This window comes from Schistocerca gregaria, chromosome X (assembly GCF_023897955.1).
Source record: "Schistocerca gregaria isolate iqSchGreg1 chromosome X, iqSchGreg1.2, whole genome shotgun sequence".
NCBI lineage: Eukaryota > Metazoa > Arthropoda > Insecta > Orthoptera > Acrididae > Schistocerca > Schistocerca gregaria.
In genome coordinates, this window is record NC_064931.1 from 289,322,959 (window position 1) to 289,339,261 (window position 16,303).

Genomic DNA, 16,303 nt, shown 5'->3' on the forward strand with positions numbered 1-16,303 from the left:
TTATGAGGAGGCATCATATAAAAATAAAAGTCACTGACATGACTTGAAGATCCTCACCACATCAGCAGAACTGTGAGTGACATTGTTTAACCAACAACACATGAATTACAAAAACATTTGGTGCACAGGATTTATTCTCATCAATTTCACAGTCACAATAATGGCGTTATAGAAGAAGCTGCTGATACAAAATCCATAACTAAGGTACATCAATTGATAGAATTAAGAAGAAAGTGAACACAACATGGCGATGACAAATAATATTCTAGCAAATCTTACTATAAATTGTGACTATTTAGCGTCAGTTGAATGTTGTATGTGTGGTGATATTGTATCAGAAGGTATTAGGCTATGTTCAGCAACACACAGATGTTATCATACATCATGTTTTACTTGACTGGAACTAAAAAACCTATCTTGTGATTGAGAAAAATACCGTGCCGGTCGCGAGACAGCAGTGCAAAAATGTGGTGACGGTTTGGAAGTCAACGTGATAGACGTGTTGCAACAGGATCTTGCAGGAATTACAGCATATTCTCAAAAGTTGAATCACATGGTACAATGTTTATCAGAAACTTGTGAAAAAAAATAATCGAAAATATATATCCACTGCAGTACAGGTAACACAAACTATTTAAACCGGAAAAGTTTACTAAATGGGAGTGTTTTAATGTACAAAAACAAAGTAAATTGCTAAAACAAAGTAAATTGCTTAAACAAAGACAGTGAAATTCTCACGATAGCAAATTGTGACATAGTGAACGATGGACTACCTGATTTTCCCATCAGGATTGTGCAAAAGGACGATTAAGTCTATCTAGATGTGATGTAAACAAAAACGTTGCGCAGATGAAACGATATGAGAAGTGTATTCACGATGAAAACAATCATCTCAAACCACCATTTGGACATGAAAAGCATGGTAATAGAAATCAAATAACGCAAAACATTATGGGGAATAAAACAAGAGATGTTGTTTTATATTCAGACAGTAATGGAAGAGGGTTAGCAGAAAAAAATATGATATCAGAATGGACTCAGAGCTACAGGTTTCATCAAACCAGGTGCCTGTATGAAAGAACTTTTAAAAGACTGTAATTATAGTAATCACACATGGCAAAATCAGTGCATAGTAATATTTGGTGGTGCAAATGATATCTATAAAAATGAGCTAAGAGAAGCTACTCAAACACTAAAGACATTGCTGAACACAATAAAAAATCAAAATGTTATTGTTATAGGGTTAACTCACAGGCATGATCTACCAGAATGGTAATGTGTAAATAAAGAGATCCAGAAAGCCAACAGGATCTACCAAAAACCCTGCAGATCCATGGACAAAGTTTTCTTTCTTCATACAACTGATTTGGAAAGAATGTGCTTCACGAAACATGGAATGCACTTAAACAAGAAAGGCAAGTCCTATTTATGTGAAAATCTTGAGCAGTTAATGAAAACTATTTCCATAAATAGTGAAATGCATGACCCAATTCCACTGGAGGCAGCAGAACATCCAGACAGAAGACATTCCACTCAAACATTAAAACAGCAACTGGCCATTGAAGATATTGAGGATTTAGAGGCCACAGAAGAAACAGTTGCAAATGGAGCAGCTTTGATAACATTGGCAGAAGAGGAATCAGTGTCAGCATCAACAGCTACTCCAACAGCAGTAACAACAAGGAATGCAAAACCAGTAGTAACAGAAGATCCAGGATGCAGTGAAGTGAACATAAGAACCACAGTAGTGATAGGAGCAGTGTCATTACCACAAACAGGTCATCAAGCAACAGCTACAGCAGTGGCAGCAGTAGAAGATCTATCATGAAGCAGTGTGGAGAAAAGAAGATCTGTGCCTACTTCCCATCTGAAGGATTTTTTAATAGAAGGAAGGAAGAAGAAGTGCCCTAGATAAGTAACTATAATTAGTTAACAATATTTCACCAGAATGTTCAGTCAATAAGGAACAAAGTGCAACAGTTAGAAATTGAACTAGAAGCCATAGATAGCTTGATAGTCTGCATTACTGAACAATGGTGTAACGGATCTGAAATTGAATACATAGTTTTACCTTCTTATGAATTAGCATGTTATTATAGCAGAACATTAAATAGGGGTGGGGGCTTATGTATTTATGTGAAAAAAGGACTTCAGTTCATAGTTAGGAGTGATATGCTTTCTTTTAGTGAAGAAAAACATTTTGAACTTTCAGTAGTAGAGTTAAAAGAACAAAATGCCCTTAAAAATGGTATATACTGTGTTTATATAGATCTCCTAATGGTGATATCGAAACTTTTTTCACTAAAGTAATACAAGTGTTGGACAAAATATGTAATCCTAAAGTACATATTATCATTTGCGGAGATTTAAATATCAATATGCCAAAAATGGGTGAAGTCAGCACCAGGTTCTTGACTATCTTGTACAGTTATGGTATCTCACAATGGGTAACAAATGCCACAAGAGTAACCAAAGACTCATCTTCAATAATTGACCATTTTCTAACAGATATTAAGCATAAATGCTGTGAAGCAACTGTTAAAAACCTTGGGATATCAGACCACTTTGGTCAAAGTGCAAAACTTAAAATATCTACAAAGTTACAAGCAAAAGTCCTTAGCTACAGAAGGTTTTTTTTCTAAATCAAAAAGGTGTGAATTTACAACACAGATTACTGGCCAGACATAGTCAGAAGTATATTCAGGAACACATGTAACTGAAAAATTCAACAAATTCATGAATATATTCAAGTTAAAATTTGAGGAAACATTTCCTAAAGTCGTACTTTCTGCTGGGGGATCTAGCAGGGAGACTTGGGTAACAAAGGGTATCAGAAAATCCTCTGAAACACTCAAATATCTGAGATCTATCAAAAGTGATAAGAGTGACCCAGCCTTCTTACAGTTTTTTCTCACGTACAAGAGGACATACAGAGAACTGTTGCAGGAAGCAAAAAGAATCCAAATTAAAAAGACCATACAGAACTCAAACAATAAAAGCAGAGCCATTTGGAATATAGTAAAACAAGAAACTGTTAACTCAAAATCAAAGCAGATGGACATAAAAATTAGAAATAAAGGTAGTATAATAGGTAATCCTAAGGGCCTGGCAAACTTTATAAACAACTACTTTAGTAATATAGCAATAAAACTGCAAGAAAAGCTTCCTAAAACGCAACACACAATGGCAAAGAACCATGTATCTCACACACTGCTACCCACCAATGGAGATGAAATCAGTAGCATTTTACATAAATTTAAATCATCCACAGATTTGGATGAAGTTCCAATGTGTATACTAAAAGACTGCATCAGCAGCATAAAAGAATCCTTAGTAGACATTATAAATGAGTCATTCTCATCAGTTTGCTTCCCTAATTATCTAAAGCACGCAAAAATTCTTCCCATACACAAAAAAGGTGAGACAGAAAATATAGAGAATTACAGACCAGTGTCACATCTGTCTTCTTTTCCAAAAATAATGGAAACTATTATGAAAAACAGACTCATGGACTACTTAAATAAATACCAACTCCTATGCAAAGAACAGTTTGGTTTCAGGACTGGAAAGGGAACAGAAGCAGCTATAGAAAAATTTACAAGAGTAGTTCTAGAAACCCTAGATACAGGAGAACAAGTAACAGGCATTTTCCTAGATCACAGCAAAGCATTTGATACAGTTGACCATGGAATACTACTAGGTAAACTTGAAGCACTAAGAATCAGGGGGGTTGTAAATAAATGGTTTAGATCTTACCTTGCAGAAACATCTTTCAGATGAAGAATATTTGAACACTGGAGTACCTCAAGGGGTGTGATGGGTCCAGTACTGTTTCTTATTTATATTAATGACTTCCCACAGTGGGTAACGCAAGGAGAAACAGTGCTGTTTGCTGATGACAGCAATATAATAATTACAGACAGGACACCAGAAATGTTAAACGTAAAAGCTGAAAAGGCACTTATGGAAGTTCACAACTGGTCAAATAACAACAAAGTAACCCTTAATGTGAAGAAGACTAATAACATAAACTTCTACACTCCTGGAAATGGAAAAAAGAACACATTGACACCGGTGTGCAGACCCACCATACTTGCTCCGGACACTGCGAGAGGGCTGTACAAGCAATGATCACACGCACGGCACAGCGGACACACCAGGAACCGCGGTGTTGGCCGTCAAATGGCGCTAGCATTTGTGCACCGCCGCCGTCAGTTTCAGCCAGTTTGCCGTGGCATACAGAGCTCCATCGCAGTCTTTAACACTGGTAGCATGCCGCGACAGCGTGGACGTGAACCGTATATGCAGTTGACGGACTTTGAGCGAGGGCGTATAGTGGGCATGGGGGAGGCCGGGTGGAGGCGTGAATGGAGGGACGAATGGAGACGTGTCGTCTTCAGCGATGAGAGTCGCTTCTGCCTTGGTGCCAATGATGGTCGTATGCGTGTTTGGCGCTGTGCAGGTGAGCGCCATAATCAGGACTGCATACGACCGAGGCACACAGGGCCAACACCCGGCATCATGGTGTGGGGAGCGATCTCCTACACTGGCCATACACCTCTGGTGATCGTCGAGGGGACACTGAATAGTGCACGGTACATCCAAACCGTCATCGAACCCATCGTTCTACCATTCCTAGACCGGCAAGGGAACTTGCTGTTCCAACAGGACAATGCACGTCTGTATGTATCCCGTGCCACCCAACGTGGTCTAGAAGGTGTAAGTCAACTACCCTCGCCAGCAAGATCTCCGGATCTGTCCCCCATTGAGCATGTTTGGGACTGGATGAAGCGTCGTCTCACGCAGTCTGCACGTCCAGCACGAACGCTGGTCCAACTGAGGCGCCAGGTGGAAATGGCATGGCAAGCCGTTCCACAGGACTACATCCAGCATCTCTACGATCGTCTCCATGGGAGAATAGTAGCCTGCATTGCTGCGAAAGGTGGATATACACTGTACTAGTGCCGACATTGTGCATGCTCTGTTGCCTGTGTCTATGTGCCTGTGGTTCTGTCAGTGTGATCATGTGATGTATCTGACCCCAGGAATGTGCCAATAAAGTTTCCCCTTCCTGGGACAATGAATTCACGGTGTTCTTATTTCAATTTCCAGGAGTGTATATTAAAAAAAAAACGAATATGACTAAACTTAAAGTTCAAAATGAATCTGTAGTGTGTGTAACCAGCACAAAATTTTTGGGTATGTATGTTGATCAACAATTAAAATGGGATTAACATATTAGGATGCTTGGGAAAAAAAATTAGCACAGCATGCTATGCCTTACGAATATTAGTCACTCTGTGCAATAGTTCATGCCAGAGAATAACATACTTTGCACTCCATAATAAGTTATGGCATAACATTCTGGGAAGCAAATGCCCAAAATGTGAAATGTGTGTTCAGATTGCAAAAACAAGCTATCAGAATAATGAGCAAGAGTCACAAAAGAGCACACTGCAGTGAGCTATTTAAAAAGTGGGGTATTCTGACAATCCCAAGTGAATATATCTTGCAAACTACAGTTTTTATTAACAAAAATATTGAGCAATACTTAGCAAACAGCTGCATACAAGATCACCAGCCCGCATCTCGTGGTCGTGTGGTAGCGTTCTCGCTTCCCATGCCCAGGTTCCCGGGTTCGATTCCCGGCGGGGTCAGGGATTTTCTCTGCCTCGTGATGGCTGGGTGTTGTGTGATGTCCTTAGATTAGTTAGGTTTAAGTAGTTCTAAGTTCTAGGGGACTGATGACCATAGCTGTTAAGTCCCATAATGCTCAGAGCCATGATCACCAAACCAGAAACAGTAATTGCTTGTACGTAGACAAAATGAATAAAACTAAAACCAAAATCACTATGTTTTACCTAGGTGTCAAGATATACAATAAATTGCCAAAAGAAATCAAAAGCCTAAAGGAACTCTGTAAATTTTAAACATTCCTTAAAGAATATTTATTAAAAATAGTTTTTACTCGATTAGAGAATTCATGCAGCATAAAATTGGCATAAGTAAATAATCAGGTTAATCAATTATAAAGTGGACATTCTACATTGTAATTTACCCATACAAGTATTAGAGGAGTGTTTTGGTATATTTCTTTTGACTGAAGCAGGTTCTTCTGCATTATGCAATTCAATTATAAATTGTATGTGTAATAGACACACACACACACAGATATATATATATATATATATATATATATATATATATATATATATATATATATATATATATATATATATATATATAGAGTGTTACAAAAAGGTACTGCCAAACTTTCAGGAAACATTCCTCACAAACAAAGGAAGAAATATGTGGACATGTGTGCGGAAACGTTTACTTTCCATGTTAGAGCTCATTTTATTACTTCTCTCCAAATCATATTAATCATGGAATGGAAACACACAGCAACAGAATGTACCAGCGTGACTTCAAACACTTTGTTACAGGAAATGTTCAAAATATCCTCCGTTAGCGAGGATACATGCATCCACCCTCCATCGCATGGAATCCCTGAATGCAGCCCTGGAGAATGGCGTATGGTATCACAACCATCCACAATATGAGCACAAAGAGTCTCTACATTTGGTATCGGGGTTGTGTAGACAAGAGCTTTCAAATTCCCCCATAAATGAAAGTCAAGAGGGTTCAGGTCAGGAGAGCGTGGAGGCCATGGAATTGGTCCGCCTCTACCAATCCATCGGTCACCGAATCTGTTGTTGAGAAGCGTATGAACACTTCGACTAAAATGTGCAGGGGCTGCATCGTGCATGAAGCACATGTTATGTCATACTTTTCTAGCTGCACAGTTAGAGTATCCTGTATGAAATAATGATAACGTGCTCCATTGAGTGTAGGTGGCCAAAACTAAAATGAGCTCTAACATGGAAATTAAGTGTTATAAAATGAATTTATTATTTATAGCTTGTATTTCATTAGCTTGTATCACAAAGTAATGTATATATGTATGTATAATGATGACATCCATACATAAATTTGTTTACAGATGAATAAATAAATAAATATGCCATCTTTATTCATGGAGTCAATTCACATTCTGAAAAGCAAAAGTTACTTCACTGTGCACATAGCATAAGTCATTTACACCGTTAACATATTTTTGTTGCACCTTAAAGTTGAATTAATCAGAAATGTAAACAAAATAAATTTTCTTAACCATGCATAATGTATGTGTGTGAACCACAATTTAATTACTTTATTTTGTACAATGAATATCTTTGCCTAATTGAGAAGTTACCAAAAAGCACTGCATGTTGAATATCAGTGAATATAAATACATAAAACTTGTATATTCCTGATTTATATTCCCATAAAGTTCACAATTAATTTAGCTGAACCTAAACATTTTAACAGGTTTATGATTTTTTGTTTATGTTTTCATCAATATAAACACTAACAGTCTTAGAATTTTTTACCCTGGTTATTATTTTGTGTTGGTACCTTACATTAATAGAATCTGAGATATTATTCACAGCACAAAACTCTATTGGCTGTGTTTTCTCTATTTTTTTAAGTTTAAAGATAGTCCATTTGTGTTAACTTGTTAATAAGTTTTACAAAAATATAATTATTACTTTCACTGCTAATACACATTTGCTTGACCTGACAACAACACTTGTATCATCTGCAAAATAGATTAATATGCTCCCAGATTCCAATACAGTGGTAGATAACTAACATAGAGCAAGAACAGTAATAAGTCCATGACTGAACCCTGTGGAGTGCCCATTGTGATTTCTACCCATGCTTCCTGTTTGTATTACTCAATGACCCAAGTTTAATGGAAAACGTTATTTCCACCAGGCTGATTGGTTCAAATAAATACTTTATGTAGCACTATTGGCTAGTTATGAACTTTATCTAATTTTCAAATGCACAAATGGATGTGGACACAGCGTCCTATTATATATACATCCAAAGTCACATGCAGTGCACGTTTCTCACCCAGCATATTCTATTCTAACACTGTCATATGCATATCCCACCTTATCAGTGGCAGGGCCATCTATAAAAGCAGTTGTAGTAGGTACTAGCTGTGCTATAACTTTTTGACGGTGTTTTATATTGTCAAGATCATCAAGCAACTGTCTACTCATATAAATGGTCACCACCAAAATATAGCCAAGGGCAGAATCGACCACCCAGTGGCAGAACATGCTACTGAGTTCAAAATGCGCATTATCAGTGGCTGTTTCACACATAGTGCCATCAACACTTTCCTCTCCTCCCTCCCACCAGCTTCCCACTCCAAACCCAACATCAGTTTATCTGAATTATGTACATGAGAGTTGCCTTTCTGTTATATCCTTCAGTCCTGCAATCTTGTAATCTTCCCATCATCATTCTCCAGTAGACCCTGTCCCAACTAAACCACAACTATTGTCACCATGTGTACCTCCCCCTGCCTCTCTCCCCCATTTTAACTCATTAATCTACACTTATATATTCCACTCCAAATGTGACAGTCCATTTACCTGTAGTCTGATTGTCAATCTCACTATGTAAGTGTAGACCAGATGTGGTTTACATTCAAAGAAATAGTATTGATGGGAATTGAACGATACATACCAAATAATTTAATAAGAGGTGCTACTGATCTCCCTCCCCCTCCCCCCTCCACAAGGTACACAAAACAGATCAGATCACTACTCCAGAGACAATGAAAAAAAGCGTGCCAAATTTTAAAAAACACAAAATATGCAAGACCAGTGAAATTTCACTTAAGTTCCAAATTTAGTGTGAGCTTCAATGTGAGTGTTTTTAATAGTCCACACAGCAACACTCTTTCTCAGAATTTGGTAGAAAACCCAAAGAGATTCTGGTTGTATGTAAAGTACACCAGTGGCAAGACGCAATGAATACCATCACTGTGCAATAATAACTGTGATGTTATTGATGACAGAGCCACTAAAGCAAACTTACCAAAGACAGTTTTCTGAAATTTCTTCACAAGAGAAGATGAAGAATATATTCCAGGATCTGAATGAAAAACATCTGCCAGCATGAGTAACTAAGAAGTAGATATCCACAGTGTAGCAAAGTAGCTGAAAACGCTTAAGAAAAGCAAGGCTTCCAGTTCATATTGTATACCAGTCAGGTTCCTTTCGGAGTGTGCTGATCCAATATCTCCATACATAACAATTATATACAACTGCTCACACGTAGAAAGATTCATACCCAAAGACTGGAAAGTCACATGAATACCCAAGAAAGGAAACAGGAGTAATGTGCTGGCCCATACTACTAATGCCAATTTGCACTAGGATTTTGTAAAATGTACTGCATTCAAATATTATGAATTACCTCAAAGAAAACAAATTATTGACAAATAGTCAGCATGGATTCATAAAATATCATTCTTGTGGCACACATTTGCTCTTTATTTTCATGAAATAATTAGTGCTATTGACAGGGGATGTCAAATTGATTCCATATTTTTAGATTTCAAGTAGGCTTTTGACAACATTCCCCAGAAGCAACTTCTAATTAGATTGTGTGAATATGAAGTATTGTCTTAGTTGAGTTAGTGGTTGCACAATTTCCTCTCAGAAAGGTTACAGCTTGTATAACTGACAGAAAGTATCGAGTACAACAGAAGTAATTTCTGGCATTCCTCAAGGAAGTATTATAGGCCCTCAGTTGTTCCTAATCTGCATAAAATATTTAGGAGACTACCTGAGCAATCCTCTTAAATTTTCTGCAAATGTTAAGTCATCAGATGATCAAAGCAAATTGCAAAATGATTTAGACAAGCTATATGTATGCTTGCAAATGTGGCAGCTGCTCTAAATCATAAAAAGCGTGAAGCCATCCACATGAGCAGTAAAAAAAAAATCTGCTATATCTCAGTTCCATGATAAATCACTCAAATTTAAAGGCTGTAAACCAAACTGAAGACTTAGGAATTACAACTATGAATAACTTAAATTGGAAAACTCAGACAGATAATGTTGTGGGAAAAGCAAACCAAAGACTTTGGTTTATTGGCAGAACACTTAGAAAATGTAACAGGTCTACTAAAGAGACTACTTACTGTGCTTCCCTGCTCCTTCTGGAGTAGTGCTGTGTGGTGTGGAATCCACATCATATAGTACTGACAGAGGACACTAAAAAGGTGCAAAGAGCAAAAATATTTTGTTGGTGCCCACCTACATAACACTTTCAGGTTGTGTATCAGCTAGCTCATTTCAGATTGTTAAAATAGAAAATATTAGTCTGTTTCATACTTTTTACAGACATATGTGTCGTGCATATTATATTGGGCCACAAAATTTCACTTTAACTGTCACATACATGTGACCAAAATATTTTCTCTTCTGAGACTCTAAAATCATGATCTGACATAGACAAATTTGCTGCATGATCTCCAGGTGCATGATGCCACTTTTGGTGGAGGTGTGTCTATTTAAAGAAAAACATAAAAACATGATGTGATTTCTGAAACTGCATAATTCTTTGAAATTCAGCTAGGTTAGATTATACTATTTTGCAGTGACACTAAGACTTTACCACTGTTTTGCTTATGAAAAGTGTTTAAGGTTAGTAATTCACCAAAGTACACACACAAACACACACACACACACACACACACACACACACACACACACACACACAGTTGTGTCAGGCAAGTTGGTAAGAGGAGAAAGGAGGTGGGGAGAGGGAGGAAAGAACGTCTGGCGATTAGAAGGCAAGATATAAGGATAGGAATATAACTCTGTTAAGTTGGTCTTGGGCAGGAAGCTGTGTGCGGCATAGGATGAAGCAGAGGAATGGATTGGGGGAGAGAGGTAGATCAGAGGAAGGGGAGACTTTGTGAAACATAGCAAGCTTAAATGTCATCCAGTTGATATGTCTTATACTCCCAAGAATAACTAAAATTCTACATTAATTCATTCTATATCTAATGCAGTTGCATTTGTATGGATGACCTGTACATCTATATTAAAAACTGGTATTTATGTACAGCTCAGTTACACTTACATTTCAGCTGCTGATATTTACCTTCCAGATTACAGTGATACAAGTGGCTTTAGTGGAAGCCTGAATAATTAAAAATAACAGCTAACTGACATTATGACATCATATAATGGTAAAAAATTGTATGCAAAGGAGGTACTTTTACCAATCACTCAGAAAAAGACATTACTGACTTTCTCAGAACACAATTGGAATAATCTGAAATTCATTGACTTACAAAATAATTGATACCAAAAGTTAGGATCCTCAAAATTTCAATCACCAATTTTGCTTTAATGACTGCAAGATTATGAACTTTGACAATATAATTTTATTGCTATATTTTTTCTGTATCAGGCAACACATCTCAATAATTAATTCAGTCGGTACCTGAGATTTTGAATCACTTAGGATCATAAAATAATTATTTCAATATTGGTGCCATACTCATAAATAGGGTATTTCAGATGATGCATTACAATAATGTTCCATGTATTTTCGTGAATTACTAACCAGAAACATTATTCACAAAAAAACAATGTTAAAGTCTTAGAGTCTATGCAGATAAGTAAAATCTAACCTCACTGAATTTCAGAGGATTATTTAGGTTCAGAATTCACATCATGTTCTGATGCTTGTGTATAAATAGTCACCCATCTCCCAAAATTGGCAGTCTGCACCAAGAGATCATAAATATAACTTCTCTGTGTAAAATCACGTTAGAGTTTCAGAACAGAAAGTACTCAGGTTACATCTCCATGTTGGTTAAAGTGAAATTCTATGTCAAAGTATAATATGTGCAACACATATATCTGTAAGTATTACAAATTGAGTAATATTTTGTGTCTTATAATACTACAAAGTATTTTGTGTGTACTGTTACTTTCATCTGTCTGTCAGTGTACATTACAACCATTACAATGACTGCCTGATTCTTCTTCCATATTTAACTGCAAATGAAGTGATGTATGTCTCTTTATCTGTACCAGCTGTGAATTGTAAATTTGATACTGGCCATCAACTACATTATAGAGCAAATAAAGTGGGATGAAGAGTAAGTACCCCAGTATGATTTGTAGCTTTAGGTATTGGCTTGCCCTTGGGGAGAGAAACTCTGAACATTTTCTTTCTCCCTGGGGCATCAAATAATAACAGGGTTAAAAGTATTAAAATACATTCAATTTCCTATGGTCCAGGGTTCCTCAGTAACAATTTCTTTCATGCTGTTAGGCTCTTAAAACAGAGTGCATATTTCTATTCACTCTTTCCCCTAAAATTGATCGGGATAGTATGGGGCAGTTGTGCTATGATGGATACCAAGGTCAAGATTAAAGTTCTTAAACCCCTTCAATGTGAAATATGTAGAATTTTCCATTACTAAAGTTTTGGTCAAACATCTTGTTCCTATTATATTTTTAAGAATGGCACTGGCAGAATTTCTCATGGCTATCCTTCTAGGAAACAACTCTACAAAATGGGAAAATGCATCTTCACACATGAGCATGTAGCAGTTCCCCTCCGTACATCTGGGCAATGGTCCCACAAAGTCAGCATAATGCTTGCTAAATACCCTTTCAGCTAGTTTAGAGGCTGGCAGACTGAATTTCATATCCTGAGTTAGCTTGATTTCAGCATGTCTTGTTCACACCAATTCCATTCTGAATGTCAGCAACTATATTACACAATATAACTTCTCACATATTTTATTCCCAGTTTTAAATTCCTCCAGGTGTCCACTTACTGGACATCTATTGTCATTATTCCGATACTTCTTGATACCTTTAAATAACTCGGATGTGTCCATCAGAATTAGGTTAATACTTCAAGTAGGTAATTTTTATGCTTCTCTCAACCAGCTTAAAACCACCTACTGAACATAACACTGATAATGTTGTCATTTCCCCCAATGTTAACCACTTCCAAATGAAATGGCAGTATCCACACCACCCATCTGGCTCTGTGCCCTGTCTTCCTTGGTTTTCCCCAGGTCCAGTTCAGCACCTGGTTGCCTTTTTCCAACCAGAACTGCATGTACTCCAAATAGAATTTGAACCTTTCCAAGCCAAACAGGACAGCTAACACTTAGACTCAATAGCTAAATACTTCTTTTCCATGTCATTAAGTCCTCCTGAAATGTAAGGTACAGGTTGTCATCCTTCCTCTCCCTCCTGTAACAACACAGCTCCTATGCCCTGCATTGAGGCATCTGCCTATACTATAAATTGTTTATCAAAATCAGGTAACACTACTATGGGGGCAGTACTGAGTACTTGTTTTAGGGCAGTAAAGGACCCATCTTGCACCTCTCTCCACTCAAACTTTCTGTTCTTTTTCGTAAATCATTGAGAGGGGTTGCTTTTTGAATAAGTCTCAGACTGAACCTACCACTAAAATTCCCAATTCTAGTGGATCAAGTTCTTGTTTTCACATTAGTCTGAGGAGGTAGTTCTACAATAGGCTGCACTCTGCTAGGCATAATAGTTAGTTCTTGTGGTGCTACCACATGGCCACTCACTTCATGCCCATTCATCTCTCCTTCTGTCCCACGCCTTACCACAGACCATCAAAATCAATAAATAGCTATGAAGTCACAGGGCACAAACTATTTAATAAGGTACCACATGCTATATAGGATCTTCCTGAACATACATTCAAAGAAAGACTGCATGAATGGTTAATTGCCCACCCGTTCTATGACGTCAATGAATCCTCCAATTGTAAAATGCAGTAATCCAATAGATGACTCACTGTACATTTATTGTAATATTAGCTAAAATATTTCAGTAGTTAATACTTTAGCACAATGTATTGTAAATTGTATCTACATTTGACATTGTCAATTGCTATAATGGCATAAAGGCAATAAAATCTATATTATTATTATCATTTTTATTATTATTATTACTGGTTGTGTAGCCAATGTCAGAGTTGTATATGCGATGTTCCACTTTCTCTTTCTCAAAATTTCCTGTTTAAGAGGTGACACCATAAAAAATAACAGTCAGTGACATGATTTGAGGATCCTCACCATATCATCAGAACCGTGATTGGCATTGACTTTAGTGTTTGTTTAACAAACAACAGAGATTTACTGCAAATGAATTATGGCAAATATTTGGTGCCCAGGGTTTATCCTCATCTATTTCACATTCACAATAATGGTAAAAACTTATGTGGCACCTTAAAGTTCAATTAATCTGAAATGTAAGCGAAATAAATTTTCTTAGGAAAATTTAGATTATGAATATGCCCTTTTGCACCTATGAACATAAATGAAGGCCTGCCATGGATTTCATATTTACCTGTGGAAATTTAACCTCTAACACAAGAAACAAGAGCAGGTAGGTTCTTGAAATTAAACAAACATCATTTATGTAAACAGAATTGATTCTCTGGGAACAAAATAGAGCACGCTTAGTACTGACAGTCTTTCTTTGTAACAATAACAAATTACCAAAATCACAGAATTTCCCTCTATCGTAACATTAATTCAACAGGGTGAATGCAGAATGGTAATTGGTGCTAGACATATCATACATTCCATTTTGGAAATCGATCGGAATTCAATATTCTGAGAGCAACAGTGTCAAGAGAGTGTTGAGAATACCAATACAAGTGTTTACATGGAATAGACTATGTCCTCTGGTCCAATTCAACTGATCATTGACTGGAAATGGTTGTGTTATTGCTACCTCCCATGAACAAATTGGAAGTTAATCGAATAATAAAAACAATGAAGAATAAAATGTCCTCAGGGATTGATGAGATACCTTGCTCAGTCATGATGAGATGTGCTAGTGTCATATCAGACCCATTCACACTAATCATAAATATATCATTTTCAGAAGGTGTCTTTCCACAACGATTAAAAATTGCAAAAGTAATACCATTGTATAAAAAGGGCAATATACATGAAGTGGGAAACTATAGACCAATAGCTTTATTATCGGTATTTTCAAAAGTAATAGAGACAGTCATGAAAAACAGAATTACACATTACCTCGAGAAATTCAATTTATTGTCTGTAAACCAACACGGCTTTCGCAAAGGAATGAGTACAGAGTCAGCCATCACCCAATTCATTGAAAATATTGTAACGGGGCTAGATAAGAACAACAGTACAATAGGAATTAATTTGGACCTCTCAAAGGCATTTGATACTGTCCAACATGATATCTTGCTAGACAAATTATAATATGTCAGTATACGAGGAGTAGCTAAAAAGTGGTTTTAGTCATATCTCCATAATAGGAAACAGTTAGTAGAAACTGCAACAACAAACAGTAAAAACCAAAGTATTGTTTGGGATTGTATATTCAGACTGTGCCAGTTGGGGTACCGCAGGGGAGTGTTTTAGGACCTCTCCTATTTCTTCTTTACATAAATGATATCAAGATTCCACTAAATGGTACTCATATAACCTTGTTTGCGGATGACACAAACATTGTAGTAACTGACATAAACCAGGTATTGCCAACATCTGCAACCAGAGTTATAGAATATTTGCAAAATTGGTTTGAAGTGAACAAATTAACCATAAATATCTCTAAAACTAATTATATCCATTACAGGAAAGCAAAGTCACACTCTGATCTAGATCTCAGAATACAAAATAAAGAAATTGTTAGAGTTGCTACCACAAAATTCTTGGGTGTACATATAGATGAAAATTTAGATTGGAAATCCCATATCCTGAATCTGTTGCATAAGTTAAGCTCTGCTTGCTTTGCTTTACGTGTTATTAGTTTTGTATGTAGTAGGGAATGTAGCAAAACTGTTTACTTTGCTTATATACATTCTGCTATTACTTATGGCCTCGCCTTCTGGGGTCATAGTAAGAAAAATCTCAAAACCATCTTCACTCTACAAAAACGAGCTGTTAGAATAATTACCAACAGTTCAAGGCTAACTCCTTCAAAGCAATTATTTAAACAGCTGAATATTCTACCCCTACCGTGCCTCTGTATACAGAAAAGTATAATTAACGTAAGAAGAAATATTAACAATTTCCAATCCAACTCGGATCTACATACTTACAACACAAGAAAGTGCAATGACATTCATATAAAAAGAGTTAACAAGGCTTTGGCGCAGAAACAAACAAACATACAAGGAAGCAGATTGTATAACAAACTACCAGTAAAGATAAAAGAAATAAAAAAATTGTCTTCATTTAAAGAAGCAGTATTCAAATTTTTAATGACTAACTGATATTGTAGTGTAAAGGAATACCTGGAATAGCTTCATACTAAACAATTATATTTATGTACTCTATGCCAATAGTAATTTTTATCTGACTGTTGCTATGATCTAAATAAATAATATGTAC